This window comes from Cynocephalus volans, chromosome Y (genome assembly GCF_027409185.1).
Source record: "Cynocephalus volans isolate mCynVol1 chromosome Y, mCynVol1.pri, whole genome shotgun sequence".
NCBI classification, from domain to species: Eukaryota; Metazoa; Chordata; class Mammalia; order Dermoptera; family Cynocephalidae; genus Cynocephalus; species Cynocephalus volans.
The window spans coordinates 3,304,680-3,313,848 of NC_084479.1; positions in this window are offsets into that span (position 1 = coordinate 3,304,680).

Genomic DNA, 9,169 nt, shown 5'->3' on the forward strand with positions numbered 1-9,169 from the left:
AGATTTGAGAGACTATTCTTTGCAATTCAGACATGGCCTGCCTTTGGTCAGTCCCCTATCCAAGTAACCCTTCTATTAGGTGGTGGTATGGAAATTCTAGCAGTCATTCCTAGATGTGGAATATGAATCCTCCAAAATCCAAATCAAGCAATTACTGGGCTTTCTGTTTATTTACAAGTAGATAATGACAGAAATTTATTTTTAGTCATCTGCAGAATGTCAGAGTGCCTCCCACCAGATTTTTCTAAGAATTTCACTATTTGAGTGGGTCTTTGGATCTTTGATGGATTTATCTGCTATCCTTGTTGGTCATGTGCATCATCAATATTTAGGTCAATCTTAGGTTGCCATTAAGAAATCTTAGGTTGCTTTTACCTTGAGAAATGCACTTAACATCTGGGGTACTAGAGGTAAGTGATATGCCTGTGACTGAAATGTGAGAGTTGTTAACTAGAACTCTTGTGGTTTTCCTGATGTTACTCAAAGCCTGTCAAGAGTTGGATCAGGTCAAGAAGATATCTGGTGAGAGAGAGAAGAGTCTGAAAATGTGACCTTTAACATCATCTGGTTCTGTCAAGAAAAGCTGGGACTCAAAGTAGTCATGATGACCATCTGTTCAATGCTCTCTGTGTGAGAGCTTTACACATCTGACACCTTGTGAGGTAGGGAAAGTAATGACAATGACAATAATCACTGTTACAGTAATAACAACAGCTGACGTTTGTTGAGCACTTCCTTTGTTAAGAAATCTTAGATTTCAAATGTTATTATGGTTTGTTATATTCAAGAACCACATCAAATCCAAATCTCTTAACCAAATTATGATAGTAACCCTCTGGCAGAGCAGTAATTGTAAATTGGGACTTTTACCACTTAAAGGCAAACTGTGTTTCTTTTCCAAGACTGGGACAGAGAAAAAAGCATCTGCAAGATGAATCACTGAATATTACTTGTAACCTCCTTTATTTTTTGTACTGTTGAAAGCAGTGTCAGACACTGCTGATGCAATGGGTGGCACTACTTTATTCTAGGTTAATTTGCATGAACCACCTGCTTTTTTCAAGGATCGCACAAAGCTACCATACAGAGAATTTATCAGTACTTGTAACTTCTGTCATTATTCAGTAATTAAATGGCAATACTGTTTCAAATGAACAATTTTTGTTGGCTCAGTTTTAGTTCCCATTTAGTGTATCCAATCAAGACCGGCCTGAGGGCCTCTTTCATTTCTTCAATTTTATTATACAATGCTAAGTAGAAGTGTTCCCCAGTCAGACACAAACCACCTCACATAGAGTCTATTAGTCTCAATTTCCATTCAAACTTTATCTTTAATTCTATTAACTCTTGCAACTTCATATCCTCCCAACTTAAGTCCTCAACAGGACTTTGCCACCAGATCTTGGAATCACAGTGCATTGTGCTCTTATTTCAAAGAATCTTAGGAAAGTCTTGTTTTTATCCCCTGCCCATTTTATCCACACATATGCTTTAAATCCTGACTTTTCTGTCAATCTTCATGTTGATTCATCGACCAAACCATCATCTCAGGCTAGCAATTCAAAGTCAGCTTTCTTGGTGTCATCTTTTCTTCTGGCATTTTAAATTCCTCCAAACTAGGATAAATAGAGTGATGTATTTAGGGCCCTTTAATGTTGGGAGATCAGTCCCGTTGGTTCACCTTACGTCCAAAGTGCTGCACTAAGACATTTTTATCCCCTAATTAACCATCTGAAGATTTCTTTCTGGAATGAATGTTTATCTCCTTTCCCTTCCTTTCTTTTTGGTGAATCACTCTTAATTTTCTAAGTATCTGTAAGACCTGTAAAGTGGAAGCTGAATTCAATATGGCTCCTTGGTTTGTTGCTAAATTTTGTATCTGTAAGGACACATGGGATACCTATACAGAAGGGACTCCCTAATCAGGGGTCATTTATCGTGACCCGGGCAAGGGAGATATTCAGTGGATGAATATCCAGATCATCATGAAGCCAATTCAGCATTGTTTGTGTAAGAGCATACATCTGTTTCATAATGGGGAATTCCATGAGAGGAAAAAGGGCTATCTCCCTTAAGATAAACTTTAAGGTGGCCTTTATCAAGAAGCTAGCTCTCTTTTTGGAAATAAATAACCTGTTTTGTACCTGAATCATATATAGCCAGCAATCTGTGATTGTTCAGTATTGAGCTCTGGATCCTGCATCAACCCATACATGATCTTCCCTCTGCACCAGTCAAAACTAAATAAATTGCTTCTAACTAGGTCAGTCTCACAATTCGTTTCCTCAGGAAGCTGACAATACCAATTCACAAAATGATAAAACTCCTTCAACTCTGTACCTCCTGATTTCAGGCTGAAATTTTAAAATGGCATTAACATGCTGAGAGTCTGTACAGAGTGGGGGGACCACTAAGCATATACTTGTTAGCCTCTTTAACTAGTAAAACAGTTGCCGTTATGGCTTGGAGACAGGTTGGCCATCCTGCAGCTCCACTGTTCAACCTCTTGGAGAGGTAGGTGATAGGCCTCTTCCATGGTCTCAGGACTTCTGTGAGCACCCCCTGGGCAATGCCTCACATCTCAGTAACCAACAGGCTGAAGGGCTTCATCAAATAAGGTTCAAAGGCAAAGAGGTTGGCTTGCTTTTGCCAGTGGGAGGCTGAGGAAGCCATCCTTAAGATCTAGCTTTTTGGTTTGTTTCTCTTCTGGACTATCTCTCATTAAACACCCTCTGGGCAATTTCAACCAGCTCTGATAACAATTTTCCTTTAAATCCTTCCTGTCTTTGAAGCTTTGTCCTAATGTCTAGGGCTGACTGGGTAACAAAGGCAATATTTATCGCCCGCTGGTTTTCTGGGGTCTCAGGGTCCACAGGAGTGTAGGTCCTGTAAGCCTCCATAAGGCACTCCAGGAAAGCGGCAGGGGTTTCATTTGGTCCCTGAATAGTTTCACTTACTTTTGATAGGTTAGTGGGCTTCCAGGCTGCTCTGTGGAGTCCCATAAGGAGCATCTGGTGATACAGGTCGAGAGCCCCCTTACCTTGGTCTGTGTTTGGGTCCCACCCGGGTCTGTTAGAGGAGAACACGAATTCAAGGTGAACAGGGTCATCAGAGGGTCAGCCATCGTGATTGGTAACAGTTTTCAGGGCCTCCCTCCGGATCCACTTGTGTTCTTCTGACGTGAGGAGAGTCTGCAGGAGCTGATGACAATCATCCCATGTAGGCTGGTGGGTAAAGAAAACAGTCTCCAGGAGGGAGATGAGGCCCTGCGGTTTTTCTGAGAAAGAAGGATTTTGATTTTTCCAATTGCAGTTCCAGGAGGCAAAGGAGCATGTTGGAGCAAGAGGGGGATTTGGAGGAACGGCAGGGAGAGGACTGATATGCAGTGCCACTACTGAGTATGCAGAGGGAAAGATCAGGTGGGGGACTGTGGGGGATTTGGAGGAACAGCAGGGAGAGGCAGTGCCACTCTGAGTATGGGAAACAGGCAAAGAAAGTCCAGAAATACACCCATAGTTCTGGTCAATTGGTTTTTAACAAAGTTGCCAGAGCAATTCTTTAGGAAAAAAGCACTAACATTTAAATATTTAATTTACATCTACCTAAATGTTGGCTCTGACAACTGTTACACTGTGGAGTTAATAAGGCTGTATATTTTTTTAAAGTAATGAACAGAGTATGTTTTCTTAGCTGCCTAATTCACATTTTTCTGAAGTGTTTTGTCAGTTAATGCTTTCAACCAACTTAAAAGTAATGTTTTCCTCATTTTCTCCATGAGTGGAAAGAATGCAGACAAACCTGTGTTTAACAGTAAGGTCAGCATTACATAAAGTAACGAATGACATTCTGGGACTAATCTAGCTGTCCTACAAGAGGTTTTCAAATTCTTTGGTTACAGTATATTCAGATTAAATCATTGCTGTTATGAACTACTGCTGTTTCATTTATCATCAATTTCCCCCCAATTTTTAAATGTTCTCCAGTGAAGGGAGAAGAAATTATTAAAGGAAATACTCTTAGCTTATTTTCAATTTTTCAAGCCACACTGGGTCTTCAGAGGCCTCAGAGAGTATGGGAGCTGCTGTGGGGGAGGCACTCTTCTTTGGAGAAGCTGGAAGAGAAGGCTTAGTTAAAAGCACAAATGGTGATATATTTCTATTCACCTTGGGACTTTTTTTTATGGCACCTTTTTAGTAATGATGGCTTGTCAGAGATTATATCAATCCAAACCTCTATGTAAAGGGGTTGTCCCATAGACCTGTTTGGAGGAATTTTGTCCCATTTGTTATATAAGACCACAGTTAATGACACACACAAACACACAACTGGCAACACACAAAAGACAGACAAGTGGCCATATCCAAAATTACTCTAAGATATCCACAGACACAACAATCACAATGACAAAGACGAATAAGAAACATGGAAACACAATTCCTATTGACTTGCAAGTCCCAAATTCAAACCAAATTACCACTGGGCCCAGCGACGTCTTGGGGGCCCAAAGAGTTAGGGGAGTTAGTGCTGCATCCAGCGCCCCACTCAGTCCACCCATTGGTGCACCATCCCTTACTGAGATCTCACCCACCTGGGAAGAGAATAAAGTGCCCTATCTGCCTCCAGGAAGAAGAGGAACAGCTTCTCTATCTTCTCCTAGGAGATAAGTGCAGGGAAGGATATACTCTTGAGAGAATGAACCTCGTTGGGGCCTCCAAAATGTTGTGAGGCCCCATCCCACAAGAAATGCACTTACATGCCACTCCTGCAGAAAAGGGCAGTTTATTCTTTCCAGCTGGCCAGCGTCCATCTCCCAAGGAGCAACCAAAGAAGAGCAGCATAGGGCCTTGGTCTTGTAGGGTTTTTAAAGGCAAAAACTACATCCCGGTGGCACACGGGTTTGTCCAGGTGCACAAAGCAAGCTAGGGAGCTAAGTCACAGAGGCCGAGAATAAGCTGTTGAAGCAATCAAGCATACAAGTTTTCATTGTGTATGGTTCCTGTTCCCATGTAATAATTCACTGTGTATGGCTTCTGTTTCTATGCAATTGTTTTTTATTTCTATGAGAAGGTCAAAAATTCCTCATGCAGAAGTGGGGGTAGTCTGCAGGTCAGACAGGGCAAAATGGAGTTACTTATGTTAAGCAAGCAATTCTACAGAAGCTGATAGCCTACGTTATGAGGGTGTAGGGAGCTCTATTTTAGAAGGAATGCTGAGAAACCTGGAAAAGCTATCTTTTTAGGTATGTCTGTGAGGGTGTTTCCAGCAGAGATTAATATGAGTATCTGAGTGGCCTGGGTGGGAAAGACCCACCCTCAATGTGGGTGGGAACCATCCAATCTGCTGGGGATCCAGAGAGAACAAAAGACAGAGGAAAGAGGTGAAGCTCTCTCTTGATCTGCTGGAGCTGGGATACACTCCTCTCTCCTGTTGGTGGACATCAGAGCTTCAGACTCTTTAGCTTTTGGGTTCCAGAACTTATACCAAGGACACCATCAGCCTCCCTGGTTTTGAGGCCTTTGAAATTGGACTGAGCCACACTACCAGCATCCAGTTTATAGATGGCCTATCTGGGGACTTTTCTTCATAGTCACATGAGCTAATTCCCCTAATAAATCCCTCTCATATAATTATAACATATCCTATTGATTCTGTCTCTCTGGAGAACCCTGACCAATACACCGTATAAGGTAAAATATTCACAAATTTCAAGGATTAGGGTGTGAACATCTTTGGGGAACCATTATTTTGTCCACAGCAGCTGTACCATTTACATTTCCATCAATAGTGCAGAGGGGTCTGATTTCTCCACATCCTTGCCAGCAATTATTATTTTCTGCTTTTGTTTTGTTTTTTTGATGTCAATCCTAATGGATATGAGGTGGTATCTCACTGAAGTTTTGATTTGCATTTCCCTAATAGAGATGTGGAGCATCTTTTCTAGTGTTTATTGGCCACTTAAGTCTTCTTTGGAGAAATGTCTATTTAACTCCTCTGCTCATATTTGGATCAAGTTGTTTGGGTTTTTTGTTTTTGGTTGTGGCAGTTCTGTGTATATTCCGGATATTAATCATTTATCAGATATATGATTTGCAAATATTTTCTCTAATTCTGTGCATTGTTTTTTTTACTCTATTGATAATGTCTTCTGATATACAAAATTTTAAAATTTTCGTAAAGTATAGTTTGTCTATTTTTTATTTTTTTGCCTGTGCCTTTGGTATTTGGTAATTATATCGCAGAAGTCATTGCCAAATCCAATGTCATGAAGTTTTGCCCTAAGTTTTCGTCTTAAACTTTTATACTTTTATGTCTTACTTTTAGGTCTTTGATCTATTTTGAGTTAATTTTTGTGTATGGTGTTAGCTAAAGGTCCAGCTTCATTTCTTTCCATGAGGATATTCAGTTTTCCAGACACTATTAGTTGAAAATATTGTCCTTTCCCTATTGAATGGTCTCAGCACCCTTGTCAAAAATCATTTGACCATATACAAAAGGATTTATTTCTGGGCTCTCTATTCTATTCCATTTGCCTATATGTCTGCAGTAAATTTGGAAATCAGAAAGTGAGTCCTCCAATTTTGTTCTTTTTCAAGACTGTTTTGAAAATTTAGGATCCCATGAGTTTCAGAACAGTTTTTTTCTATAATTGAAAAAAAAAAGTCATTGAAATTTTGATAGGAATTTCATTGAATATGTAAATCTTTTTGGGTAGAATTGACATCTTAACAATATTAAGTTTTATAGTCCATGAACATGGACTATGTTCCAATTTATTTATGTCTTTAATTTCCTTCAGAAATGTTTTAGAGTTTTATTGTACAAGTCTTTCACCTTCTTGGTATTTTATGCTATTGTATGTAGAACTCTTTCTGTTATTTTCTTTTCTGATTGTCCATCATTTACTGTATGAAAATGGAGCTGATTTCTGTGTATTGGATTCGTATCTTGCTACTTTGCTGAATTCATTTATTAGCCAGCCTTAAGAGTATTTTGTGGAATCATTATGTTTTCCTACATGCAAACTCATATCTTCTGAAAACATAGCTATTTTCACTTTCTCTGCAGTTTGGATGCCATTTATTTATTTATTTATTTATTTATTTATTTATTTATTTATTTATTTATTTATTTATTTATTTATTTAGTGTAACTGCTTTGGCGAGAACTACCAGTGCTATGTTGAACAGCTATGTTGGCTAAACAGGGCATCTTTACCTTATTTCTGATCTTAAAGGAAAAGCTTTCAGTCCTCACACTTACATATAATATTCACTGCACATTTTTCTTATATGGCTCTTATTAAGTAGAGGTAGTTCCCTTCATTCCTCATCGAGTGTTTTATCATGAAAGGAAGTTGAATTCTCTGAAGTGCATTTTCTGCATCTATTGATATGAACATATGTTTTTTTTCCTTCATTCTGTTAATGTGGTATGAACTGATTAATAATATGGCATTCACTAATTTTCATGTTTTGAACTATCCTTGCATTCTAGGAATAAATCTCACTTGGTTGTGGTGTATAATCCTTTTAATATGGATTTTGTTGAAGATTTTTGGCTTTCCACTATTACGTTAAGGAGTTTTGCATCAATGTTCATAAAGGATATTGGTCTGTAGTTTTGGGGGTTTTTTTTATTGGCTATGGATATTCCTGGAGTACAAAGCTGACTTTCACCACTTGTGCCCAAGATGTGATGGCTAGATCTATACTGGAAGCATTCCCATTACCACAAATTGTAATTATATCCCATGTCTGGCATGGTCTGTAGATTTCTTTTCTTGTAGTATCTTTGTCTGGCTTTGGTGTCAGGATAGTGTTGGCCTTATAGAATGAATTAAAAAGTTTCCCTCTTTAATTTTTTGGAAAACTTTGAAAAGAATTGGTGTTAATTCTTCTTTAAATGTTTAGTGGAATTTACCTGTGAAGCCATTAGGTACAGAACTTTTCTTTGTCAGGATATTTTTCATTACTGGTTTGATCTTTTTACTAGTTACAGTTCTATTTAGATTTCCTATTTCTTTGTTTTCTTTTTCTTTTTTGCTATATCCTATTTCCTTGTGATTTCCTCTTGGGAGGTGTTATTGTTCTCAGAATTTGTTCATTTACATTAATTTGTTGTTCATAATACTTATAATCTCTTCTTGTGAAATTGGTAGTAAAATTTCCATTTTCATTTCTGATTTTAGAAATTTGATTCTTTTCTCTCTTTTCGTTAGTCCATCTTGCTAAAGATTTGTCAATTTTGTTCATCTTTTCAAAGATCAAAATTTTTTTGAAATAAAAGAATTATTTTAAAACATATTATACTAGGAGATGTTAATTACATGTCTTTTCTAATTGGACACATCAGGCAAACTAGATTGCCAGCTTGGACACTCACAGGGACTGGTGATTAGCATGAGTATGGGAACCATGGGATGAAGCAGGGGTGACAGAAAATGCACAGTGAACTGACAATGCATGCCTTGCCTTAAGGCATTGTGATTCACACATTTTAAAGCACTTTGCTAGCCAGACAAAACATATCTGTAGCTTGTAGGCTGACAGTTTTCAACCTCTAACACAAAAAAGAAAAAATAGAGAATTTATAAACAACATAGTCAGCAAATTTATAGAACAGAATGTACATTCTTCAGGTTTAGGAAGTGTTTACAGTAGCTGATCATGTCCTTTGACACAGAAATCAAAAAAGTAAAATACAAACATGATTTTCTCTACAATAACCTGATATCTATTTTTTTTTAAATATAATTGACTATACATATCTGTGGAGTACTGTGCTGAATATCAATAACTGTGCAATATGTGATACTCAAATCAGGATAATTATATATTCAACATTATACAATGCAACTATTTTTTGTGGCCCTTTACTGATTTCTCACTCCCCCCCACCCGCTCTGGTAACCTCACTTCTGTTCTCTCCTTTTGAAAGTTCAGTGTTTTATTATGATTATTTGTTTCTTCCTTTCTTCTTCCTCCTCCTCCTCCTCCTTCTTCTTTTTCTTTTCCCCTCTCTTTCCCTCCCTCCCTCCGTCTCTCTCTCTCTCTTGTTTTTGTTTTTAGCTCCCACTTATGAGTGAGGACATGTGCCAGGCTTATTTCTCTTAACATGATTTCCTTATCCAGTCATCTGCTGATGGACATTTAGGTTACAGTTCTTGGCA